This window comes from Dromiciops gliroides, chromosome 3 (assembly GCF_019393635.1).
Source record: "Dromiciops gliroides isolate mDroGli1 chromosome 3, mDroGli1.pri, whole genome shotgun sequence".
NCBI lineage: Eukaryota > Metazoa > Chordata > Mammalia > Microbiotheria > Microbiotheriidae > Dromiciops > Dromiciops gliroides.
In genome coordinates this window covers 404,094,707-404,107,227 of record NC_057863.1, presented here as the reverse complement: position 1 = coordinate 404,107,227, position 12,521 = coordinate 404,094,707, and the positions used below count along the sequence as shown (strand labels likewise).

The following is a 12,521-nucleotide window of genomic DNA, read 5'->3' as shown; positions in this document are numbered from 1 at the left end:
TGTCTTCTCAATTACTCTCCATAAGGGAGGACTATAATAATAATGTAATTTTAAAGAATGGTTCAATTTTTGTTTTATTGTATGTTTCACGTGTTAACAACTAAGATTCTGTATTCCCTTAGACATGTTTTTGAGAACTTTCATTGTTTGATTTGATTATTGACAAAGCTATTTTAAAGTTGTGTTAAGCTCAATTTTGTAGGAAATTTCCTGGCTGATTACCAGTATCCACACATCAACCCCTGAAAAGACTTCCATTCCACGACTACACCTAGAGGACATCTGAGAAAAGACTTTCAGAGACTTTAAATGAACAGTTTTGATTTGTTTTTGTTGTTTTTTTTTCTCTTTCTGTTATAATATACACCATCTGTAACATGTATTCTCTGCAGAGGCCCTCCCTTTGCAAGACTAATGTCAAAGCATCGGTTCATGAGGACAAAAAAAATCGCCCCTCTGGACAACTTTCTCTTCCTTTTCTATATTGTTATTCACATATTATTAGTTAGCAATAGTTATTATATTGTTTTTACTGTTCCGTCAAGGAAACATTTTGTTTCTTGAGGAACAACAGGGGGGACTGTAACGATTGGAATGACGCCACCTGCTGGATACTTACTGTAGAAGAGTTCTGCCCATGAAGGGAAGGTCTTTGAGGGCAAGACCAGGAGTCAGGAAGTGACGCGGGCTGGTGGGAGGAGGAAGGAAGAGACTGGCGCTCAGTCTGGCGCTCTTTCCTCTGGACTCTGGCGGAGAAGGGAGCTAAAAATGTGCTCTCCCTTTAATAGATAGGAATCTAGGCCTTTCTCTCTCTCTTTATCAAATTCTTATTCTCCTTAATAAATGCTTAAAAGTCTAACTCTTGCTAAAGTTTATAATTTATTGGCGACCACTCATTAGATATTTTAGACAGACTAGCTAGAATTTTACCCCTTAACAGAGGAGTAAAGAGGAGGGACTATGGGAAAATGTGGACTCCTCTCAAGTTGATTGGAGCTGTCTAGGGAAACAATAACAAGTGATTTAATGTCTGGGGAGTGGATTCAGATTCAGCTGGGAGAATAGAAGCAGGTACTCAAATGCTAATATCCACAACTGGAGGTTCCCAAGAGAAAAATCTATGCTATGGGGTGGATGCTGTGTTTGATTAGCCAGCTCCAGCACATAGATTGTAACCCTAGGGGGAGGGGCCAGTCAGGTTAAGAGATAAAAAGACCCGTGAGTTTCCATTTTGTTGCCTGTTCCACTAGGGAGGAGGCTCATTCTCACGAGGATGAAAATAAATGAGCCTTTGACACATCACCAAAGCTGAGTTTCAGAAATTATTGGAGTTCTATTTTCACACAGACATCATTTCATTTCTCTAAGTGAGAGTATCCTCAGAGTCAGATTGTCCCCTAACTGGACCTAGGCCTACTAGGCTGCCACTACCCTCCCTTCTTTCCTTTCTCCTTTCTTTCTTTTCCTTCCTTCCTTCCTTTCCTAACTGTCATGGTTGATTGATTACAAAATCACTTTTGTAGAGAATGATTACTTCTTAAAATAGGAAATTATCTCAAGAGGAGAATCTGATCAATTCCATTTTTTCAATTGCCTTTTGTGAGTCCCCAAATAATTCTAATTTATTCAGGGGAAAAGAAGCATGGCATTACAACATTGGGCAGCAGGAGTAAGTCATTTGGGGATACCCTTCAGCCTTTCCCTTCTCCCTTCCCTTAATGACAAGGGAGGTTTTATAGCAAAATGCTTCTAATGTTTTTGGCTGGTATTTCTCCTCAAGTATTTTCTTCTAAAATTGCTATTCTGCATTATTTTTCAAGCATGACATTTGTGAAAAAATAATTATTAATAATGGATTTCTTGGAGGGACCCAGAGATCAGTTCTTTGGTCCTCCCCCACCCCCACCACCCCCATTCCCAGTCCAGAAAGTTCAGATCTTGCCTGGGACAAACCCAAAGGAACAAAAGAAATGGATTCTTTTGTCTAGCTCAGTGAATGGATGGGATCAAACCACACCCAGATAATGGACTTTGTTTTTGGTTTTTTTTGGTGAGGCAATTGGGGGATGGACTTTGCCTTAAGGAACTTGAGTGAAGGGCTTCTCCCTGATTTCAAGTTCATTTTAATTTAGACCACTCTCAAGTCATGTCAACCAATGGAATTGAATGATGCTAACCAATTAACTTGGATCAATGTACCTGCCTCTACCAAAAGAGAATAAAAACCTTTCTCCTGGGACAGCTAGGTGGCACAGCGGAAAAAGCATGAGTCTATTATTGCAGTCTCAATCTCAGGATTGAGTCATCCATTCTCGTGAGAATGTAATAAATCTGTCTCTGCTTAACTTGGTGGTCTCCTCGAGTTATTTGGGTAAACTGAGGCAGTTTGTCCCAAACATATAATATAAATTATGCAGAAAAGAGAAGTTGAGATATAATTGTCATGATCAAAGTCATGCACACGGTTCATGGGGACAGGGATATGGGCAAAGTTATGTTCAACAGACAGCCAATTCGGGGATTTGGTCAAGTTTGTCAACCAAAAGGGGGGTTCTGTTTAAGGTTCTCAATGCTGATTGGCTCCTTCAGCTTAGAAGATACTATTTTTAGTGTTATGGTTAACCATAATGCATCTTGGTTGAACATGTAACCACAGTGGAGAGGGATATCAGTTATGAGACAAGTTACAAGAAAGCAACTAAAGGATATTTAGACTACATCAAGAACAAGTTACATAATATCTATGTTCTGTGCTGTGATTACTACTACAGTTAAATTACTTATATCTAAGACTTAGGGAAATCTTACATTCAGAAGACTAGAGTTCTTTGAACTATCAAAAATCCTTTAATCTCTGAAGCCACTGGGAGATAAAAGCTAAAAGCCACAGGGAAAGGAAAGAATAAGAAGGAGGGAACCCCATTGGCAGTAAATAATTTATGACCTGGACATGTGATGTATGTCACAATGTATCTATGTGTGCTAGCTTACACAGGATTTTTTTTTTAAAAAGTTTCATTTACTTTTTTTTTGGTTTTTTGCAGGGCAATGGGGGTTAAGTGACTTGCCCAGGGTCACACAGCTAGTAAGTGTCAAGTGTCTCAGGTACTCCTGAATCCAGGGCCAGTGCTTTATCCACTGAGCCACCTAGCTGCCCCTTCATTTACTTTTGAGAACTACAAAATTTACTGAGAACTGATTCCCCACCCAGTCCCCCCTTTCCCAGACAAATTAATTGCCTGGGGCTAACCAATCTTTGTCAATTCCAGACTCTTGATTGATTATGGATCTCCCCAAAACAAACTATCCCCTCCCAAAGATTCCCAAGCTTACTTCCTGGACTTTAGGTTATTATGTAAAAAGATTCATTTACATTAAATAGTTTCTGTCTGTGATAAACCTACTTTTCCAAAGGGCAGTTTCATAGTCCCCTCTGTTCTGTTACCTCATAAAAACCCTGTCCTTGGTTCCCATCTTTGGGAATTCCTAGCTTCCAAGCTTTGCAATACCAGGAGCTATAGTTCCTCTGCCCCTATTAAAGAATGACCTTATTTCTCCTATATTGTTTATTTCCTTAATTTCCAGGTTAACACTTTCCACTTATATTTAAACTGTAGTCAATAAAACAGCAAGCATCTATTAAGCAACATGTTTGTACATGAAACAATGTGTACAAAAATAGTTAAACACAGAGTATATACAAAATAACAAGGTGTTTTAAGAGGGAGGGCTTCCCACCTCTTAGAAGAGAGGTGTAGAATGAAAGAGATTTTCAGGCATGGCATGGGGGGGGGGGGTGCAGAGTATGAGAAGAGTTTTCTAAGTTTGTTACAGGGGAGGGTTTGGGGGTCGGAAGGGGGGCATCATTATAATTTTCTTGGGGAAAATTGAGTAAGGGGTGTAAAGAATTAATTGTTATTTGAGGTTTTTATGCCCCAGGGCGCACTGGCCAGGGGCTCCGCAAACCGCACGGTGCTCCATCCACTGGTTGTAGCCATTGCCAGGGCTCTGGCACCTTACATCATCACCACTCAACAAAGTGTCATGGGGCGCAGAGCACCCCAGAATTTCTCTGGGGCACACCAAGGAATCTTCTCCTTGAGAAACTAAACCAGAGGACAGATAAGGCCTAGAGGAACCAAATCGGACTGAGCTAGCTTGGGATTCCTACCCTTCATTCTGGTCTCCCTTATCCTGGGGAGATAAATTTGGGTGTGGCTTCGGCCTTTGTGTTCTGAGGAGGGATCCATAGCCACCCCTCACCCAATTCCTTTAGTCACTACCAGTGGGGGATGGTCCTCCACTGCTCACCCAATTCCCCCAGCTACCACCAGTGGGAGATGGTCCTCTCTCACTAAAGGAACTTTTCACGGGCAGATGGTCCACCCCCATCAGTCCTCTATAAAAGTACCTTCCAGTCTCCTGTTCGAGGAGATTTGGTACCTCTGAGCCATGTGCTTTGTGCCAAATCTCCCCATGAAAAGTCTAAGGATTTCTTTCATGGTTTCCCTCCCCCCACCCTTCCCTTGCTCCTAAATAAACTATCACCTTATTCTAACTATGTTTTGTGTGCAAGAGGGTGTAATTCTTTAAAGAGGAATTCCCAAGAACCCCAACCCCAACCCGTACCCCATTTTTCCACTATATCAAAAGCCTACATGGGCCTGGCAAAATGATAATGATTAGAAGCCTAGTGAGGGCAGTCATGTGACTGTCAGAGCGGCCATCCCATTGGCTGGGGCTGTGTGGGGAGTTTCTAGGTTTGGGGGAGGAGAATTGGCCATTCTAGGTGGAAGCTGGAAAGCCACAGGCATTCTGCTGCATATTTTCAGCTGATTCCTGGGCGGTGGTATTTTTTCAGGTATTACAATTTCCCTTTCCCCATTTTATTTCTTTTCCCTTGATCCTACTGATCCTGTTTGTGTTTTGTTTTTAAGTTCATTCTTGTTAAAATAAATCTTGTTCTGTTTTGAGGGAGGCTGCCAGTCTCCTTCCTTGCCCCAATATTGCAGCGAGCCACTTAGCTATCACTCCCCAATTAAAAATTGGTCCCCACAGGGGTAAGGGGTAGGGGTTTGGGGTTTGAGGTCCTTAGGAATTCCTCTTTAAAGAATTACACCCCCGCAGTGGTTAAAGCACCAGCCCTGGATTCTGGAGTACCTCAGTTCAAATCCGGCCTCAGACATTTGACACTTACTAGCAGTGTGACCCTGGGCAAGTCACGTAACCCCCATTGCCTGCAAAAAAAAAAACTAAAAAAAAAAAAACTACACCCTACCACCTGACACCTATCAGATTGGCTAAAATGACAAAAAAGGAAAATAATAAATGTTGGAGAAGCTATGGAAAAATTGGAACACTAATGCATTGTTGGTGGAGCTGTGAACTGATCCAACCATTCTGGAGAGCAATTTGGAATTATGCCCAAAGAGCTATAAAGCTGCATACCCTTTGACCCAGCAGTAACCAATTTTGGGTCTTTTTCCCAAAGAGATCATGGAAAAGGAAAAAGGACCCACATGTACAAAAATATTTATAGCTGTTCTTTTTGTGGTGGCAAGGAATTGGAAGTTGAGGGGATGCCCATCAATTGGGGAATGGCTGGACAAGTTGTGGTATGTTAATATGATGGAATACTATTGTGTTTTAAGAAACAATGAGCAGGATGACTTCAAAGAAACCTGGAGGGTCTTGCATGGGCTGATGATGAGTGAGATGAACAGAACCAGGAGAACATTGTGCACAATATCATCAACCACAATGTGTGTTGATCAACTGTGATAGACTAGATTCTTCTCACCAATCCAATGGTACAAGAAAGTTCCAAAGGACTCATGATGGAAAAGACTCTCCAAATCCAGAAGAAAAAAAAAAGGAACTATGGAACATGGACGATGATTGGACCATACTATTGTTGTGGGCCCAAAGTACCCCAGAAGTTCTCTGAGGCACATCAAGGAATCTTGTCCTTGAGAAACTAAACCAGAAGACAGATATGCCTAGAGAGATAAGTGGAACTAGATCAGACTGAGCTAGCTTCAGGACCTCCACCCTTCATTCTGATCTCCCTTACCCCTGGGGAGATAAATTTGGGTGTGGCTGCTGCCTTTGTGTCCAGAAGAGAGAGATGGCTTGAGAGATCAGTAGCCACCCTTCACCCAATTCCTCTAGCCACCACCAGTGGGGGATGGTCCTCCCTCACTAACTTTCCACAGGCAGATGGTCCACCCCCATCAGCCCCCTATAAAAGTACCTACCACCCTCCTGCTCGAGGAGATTGGTACCTCTGAGTCACGTGCTTTGTTCCATACCTATCTCCCCATGTGAAGTCCAAGGATTTCTTTCATGGTTTCCCCTCCCCCACCATTCCCTTCCCTTGCCCCTAAATAAACTACCATCTTATTTTAACTGCTTTTGTGTGCAAGAGGGTGTAATTCTTTAAAGGGGAATTCCTAAAAACCCAACCCCTACCCCTAACCCAAACCCATACCCCATTTTTCCCCATAACACTATCTCTTTTGTTTTTAGTGCTGTTGTTTTTCTTTTTGAGGTTTTTCCTTCTTGCTCTGATTCTTGTATAATATGACTAATGCAGAAATATGTTTAATGTTATATATCAGATTACCTGCTGCCTAGGGGAGGGGGGGGAGGGAGGGGAGGGAGGGAGAAAAAAATTTGAAATTGGAAATCTTATCTAAACAAAGGTTGAAAACTTAAATTAATTAATCAATTAAAAAAAATAATTACACCCTCTTGCACACAAAAGCAATTAGAATAAGATGGCAGTTTATTTCGGGGCTGAGGAAGGGAAAGGGAAGGGAAGGGAAACCATGAAAGAAGTCCTTGGACTTCTCATGGGGAGAAAGGCACAGAGCATGACTCTGAGATACCAATCTCCAGAGGACTGAGGAGGGTGACCATCTGACTGGAAAGTTCCTTCAGTGATAGAAGGAGCATCCCCCACTGGTGGTGGCTGGAGCTGTGAGGGGTGGCTGCAGATCTCTCAAGCTATCTCCTCAGGACACAAAGGAAGCAGCAACACCCAAATTTATTTCCCCAGGGTTGAGGGAGACTAGAATGAAGGGTTGAGGTCCCTGAAGCTAGCTCAGTCCAATCTAGTTCCACTTATCTCTCTAGGCATGTCTGTCCTCTGGTTTAGTTTCTCCAAGGAGAAGGTTCTTTGATGTGCCCCAGAGAACTTCTGGGGTGCTATGGGCTGTGAGAAAATGGGTAGTTGTCTCCTCTCAATGTGGATATAACAGTCAGTCATACTCCCCCTGACTTGTTTGTAGGACAAAGGTCTCAGATCCCCTCCTCCCCCTCAGGTTAGCACAATCACATGGTTCAAGGAGCCCTGGTCTCAATAAGGTTCACTCCAGAGTTGTGTCCATATAAGGAAGTATAAGGTCCACTCCTCAGGTATGCTCATACAAGGAAGAGGGGTTGGGAATACTGCCTTCCGATTAGCTAGTTTTTTCCTGTAGATTGTAACCCTTGAGTAATCGAACCAGTGATGAAAAAGGGGAGGGTCCATTTTGCATTAGGGACTAGGGTATAAAACAGGGCCTGCAAGCCCCCTTTCTGGGCACCCACTAGCTGCACATTAAGGTGCCTCCTTCTGATGAGAAGGAAATAAAGAGCCTTTGTCACATTGCTGCTGAGTTCCTGAGAATTATTAAGAAGAGGATGGATTTATCCCTCACATGGGCCCATAACATAGTGATAATGATTCCAGGAAGAAAGAAAAGAGCATCAATGAAACATTTGAAGAAACATGCTACAAAAAAGAGAAGGCAGTTTAAAATCAGACACAGATGGGCAAAAAAACTTTGAAAGGAGCATGTCCAATTTGTTTACCTGCCTTAAACACAGACACACACACTCCAAAATGTACTGTATTTCAGGTTTTTCTATGCAATCCTCTGTCATTTCTTGTTTGTACATGGAAAGTTCATGTTTGTTGATGTTTGTCAAGTTCAAAATAATACAAATTTTTTTTTACATTTCAGCATTAGTCAAGTTGTGAAGGAAGAATCAGGGGAAAACCTCGAAAAATAAAAAAAACAACAATAAAGTAGAAACAGTATGGTTCAATCTGCTTTCAGAATTCACAGTTCTTTTTTCTGAATGCAGAGAACATTTTTCATCATAAGTTCTTTGGAATTGTCTTGGGTCATTGCACTGCTGAGAAGAGCCAAGTTAATCATCACACAATGTTGCTTTTCCTGTGTATGGTGTTCTCCTGGTTCTGCCCACTTCACTCAGCATTAGTCCACTTAAGTCTTTCCAGGTTCTTCTGAAATCTGCCTGCCCATCATTTCTTACAGCACAATAGTATTCTATTACATTCATATACCACAACTTGTTCATCCATTCCCAGATTGATGGGCCTTCCCTCGATTTCCAATTCTTTGCCACCACGAAGAGAGCTGCCATAAATATTTTTGTACATGTGGGTCCTTTTTCCCTTTTGTGAGACCTAGTAGTGGTATTACTGGGTCAAAGGGTATACACAGTCCCATAAAAATAATACAAAATTATAATTTTTAAAATTAAGGGAGTTCATGCACTAGGAATGGGGGATTTGGAAAGGCTTTATTTAGAAGATGGTGCCTCAAGAGATCCTTGAGGGAAACAAGAGATTGTAAGAGTGGGCAGGTGAGGAGGGAGTACATTGTAGGTAGGGGAGAGAGCCCCTGTAAAAGCCCAGAGAGGGGAGATGGAGCGTCTAGCTCAAGCATCAGGAAGAAAGGGAGTTTGGCTGAATTGTAGAGTGCAGGAAGAGAAGGAATAAGGTTTGACAAGAAAGGTGGGTTAGAGTCTTTTTGTGAAGGGTTTTCCACATGAAACAGAGTTTCTATTTATCCCCGCGGCAGAGGAGAGCCACTGGTAGGGTAACGATGTAGTCAGGAAAATCAGTTTGGCAGGTCGGGGGAAGATGGGGTGGAGAAAGGAGAGTGCTGAGGCAGGAATTCCAGTCCGGAGGCGAGAGGTAATGGCCAAGCCCGCAGTTCATTGCCGGGTTCTGAGGCTGAAATATTTGGGAAAAGCTTGATGGAAGAGGTGTGCACGCTTGAGGTGTGCCTTGAGATCAGGAAATGTGGAGAGAAGGGAGGAACATCGAGAAGCGGCCCAATTGTTAACGGGGACGGATTCTGTATACAAATAAAAATCAAACGAAACCAATCCAAGAGTGAAACGAATCTTCCTCGGTCCCATCGAGATAAGGAAATGCCTAATATTGCAGAGGTAAGTGATGTCCTGGTGCAAGTTGTAATTTGCTTTGAATGTTAGCTTTGAATGGTGGCTGTCTTCCGGATGCCGGGAGAGAAACGTCACAAGAGGGTGGGCAATATTCAGATGAGGAGTGTTTGGGGCCGTTTTCTCCGATCAGTTGGGGTCACTTCCTCTGGAAAATAAAGACTTGCGTGTCCGAGAACCCTAGCGACGTATGCATGTTGCTGGGTTTGAAATGCTTTGAGATTCCCGTGTTTTGCGTGGCTGTAGCTTGCTGTGTGAGATGTCTAAGTGTTGTGTTAGTGACCGTACACGTAATGTGTGTGTGTGTTGAGGGAGTGGGCGCGCATGATGCCGCAAAGCATACTTACCTGGCAGGGGTGATTCCATGATCACGAAGGTGGTTTCCCCAGGGCGAGGCTTATCCATTGCACTCCGGATGGGCTGACCCCTGCGATTTCCCCAAATGCGGGAAACTCGACTGCATAATTTGTGGTAGTGGGGGACTGCGTTCGCGCTCTCCCCTGATATGTGGGTTTTCAAAAATCAGATTTTTTTTTTTTTTTGTTCCGTATGTCTGACTGAGAAACTTAGTAGTTTTTTTCTGGTTTTTGTTCTTATCTGCCACTTGTAACATGAGTTTAAGAGTAAGTGAGGAGGCAGTTAAGGTGGTCCGATGGATAATCGCTGTCCCTGAATCCAGTAGGACCTAAATTCAAATGCTTTCTCAGACACTTGGCACTAACAAACTGCATGCAAGTCACTTAATTCTCATTACCTTGCCTAAAAACGTTAAAATAAGCGAGCAAAGGGGCAGCTAGGTGGCGCAGTGGATAAAGCACCGGCCCTGGATTCAGGAGGACCTGAGTTCAAATCCGGCCTCAGACACTTAACACTTACTAGCTGTGTGACCCTGGGCAAGTCACTTAACCCCAATTGCCTTACTGGAAAAAAACAAAACAAAAAAAAAAATAAGCGAGCAAAAAGTGTCAGGATCACCTTGGATGGGAATACATAGAAGATCTTCTCACCTTCATGTGGAAAATATGCATTCATAATTTCATTGCTAATGCGGTAGATGTTATGCTTGCAATTTTTTAAAAATAAAAGTATTTTCCAGTTACATGTAGAAATAGTTTTCAACATTTGTTTATATAAGATTTCAAATTTTTCTCTCTCCCTACCCTCCCTCCCCCTCTCCCCTAGACAGCAGGTAATCTGATATAGGTTATATATACATAATAACATTAAACATATTTCTGCATGTCATGTTATAAGAGAAGAATCAAGGCAAAAAGGAAAAACCTCAAAACAGAAAGCCAACAGCACCAAAAACAAAAGAAATAGTATGGTCCTATCAGCATCCATATTCCACAGTTCCTTTTTTTTTTCTTTTCTGGATTTGGAAAGCCTTTTCCATCATGAGTCCTTTGGAACTTTCTTGTACCATTGGATTGGTGAGAAGAATCTAGTCTATCACAGTTGATCAACACAATGTTGATGATACCGTGTACAAAGTTCTGGTTCTGCTCATCTCACTCATCATCAGCCCATGCAAGACCCTCCAGGTTTCTCTGAACTCCTCCTGCTCATCATTTCTTACAGCACAATAGAATTCCATTACATTCATATACCACAACTTGTTCAGCCATTCCCCAATTGATGGACATCCCCTCAATTTCCAATTCCTTGCCACCACAAAAAGAGCAGCTATATTTTTGTACATGTGGGTCCTTTTCCCTTTTTGATGTTCTCTTTGGGAAAAAGATGAAAAAGTGGTATTGCTGGGTCAAAGGGTATGCACATATGCTTGCAATTTCTATGTTACATAAGAGCCTCATGGACCCCCAAAAGGAAAGCTGGGAATACAAGACTGCCCTGTTAATCTCTGGAAATAGACATACTAAAAGTAGTAGGTCCTGAAAATGTGTAGTGCTGGCAATGAATGTGTCTTGGGAAAATTGAAAGTCTGCATGCCACCATTTGTAACTAGATCGATATTTGAAATAATTTTGATAATCAGTCAAATTGTCATATAACTCACTTCTATAAGGAAATTTGTAAGTCCCCTACTTTGGTTGTGAGTGTTTGTGTTGGGGGGAGGAGGAGAAATCTGTTTCTCAGTAAATCAATTCACTACTTTAGAATTTTCAAAGTTTCTTTCACAGAATTGATAAGATTTAATGGACTTCCCATAGTTGACTGACAATTCAAGAGGAGTTAAGATCTAGCAAGTCCCCAAAGAACTTCTCAGGTTCCTCTATTTTTCTTCCCGTCCTTTGTGACCACTATAAAAAAGGCAAAACTATTCATCTGTTGGGCAGAAAGGGTATAGTAGGCTGTAGCTCTCCAGCGCTAGGGCGGCTTCTCCCTCTCCGAGCCCAAGCTGAACGAGAAGGGGGGTATATAAGAAGTTTTCAGGAACAGGGCTTGTACCCGCCCCTTCCAAGAGTGCGCCCTCTACTGGAGGGGTCAAGAAACCTCATCATTACAAGCCGGGTACTGCGGCTCTCCGTGAAATCAGACGTCATCAGAAGTCCACTGAACTTCTGATTTCGTAAATTTCCCTTCCAGCGTCTGGTGCGTGAAATTGCTCAGGACTTCAAAACGTATCTGTGCTTCCCGAGTGCAGCAATTGGTGCTTTGCAGGAGGCAAGAGAAGCCTATCTGGTTGGCCTGCTTGAGGACACCAGACTATGTGCTATCCATGCCAAACATGTCACGATCATGCCAAAAGACATCCAGATAGCATGCTGCATATGTGGAGAACTCCACTCTGAGGGGAAACATCCTTCATTCTCAAAACAGGAAAAAAAAAATACCCTCTTCCTGTTATTGGTAGTTCTGAACCTTAGATATTTTTCCCATGGGGTCAAAAGGTACCTAAGTATATGATTGCGAATGGAAAAATAGGGGACAGAATCAGGTATTGGCAAGTTTTGTCCGTTTTCATTTGTTTGTGAATTTTTAATATAAATGAGAGGACATAAAGCATTAATGCAGTCAAAAATGTTTCCGTGAACAAGTTTCAACAATTCAACTTTAAAACAATTATAAATAAACCTGTTAAATTTTTCTGGCCAGCATTTGGATTTTTTTAAAAAGTAAATTTCTTATTGAGGGCAACTAGGTGTTTGTAGCATTTTTATTATATGGTAAATTCCATCCATTTACTATACTTTTCTAGCTGAGTTGTCCTACATGCAAGTGTATGTTTTTAATGTTGTCTGTCTTCTGTGTTGTTCCTGTAAGTTTGCTATTAAAATACATTAAACTTTTTAAAA

General features: G+C 42.0%; 1 non-coding gene across 1 annotated transcript; it reads left to right on the top strand.

The window, feature by feature from the left end:
• The first annotated feature begins 9,600 nt into the window (after window positions 1-9,600).
• Window positions 9,601-9,764, top strand: LOC122752220. The gene has a single exon (XR_006356008.1). It is a non-coding gene; the product is annotated as a U1 spliceosomal RNA (small nuclear RNA).
• The last annotated feature ends 2,757 nt before the right edge of the window (window positions 9,765-12,521 follow it).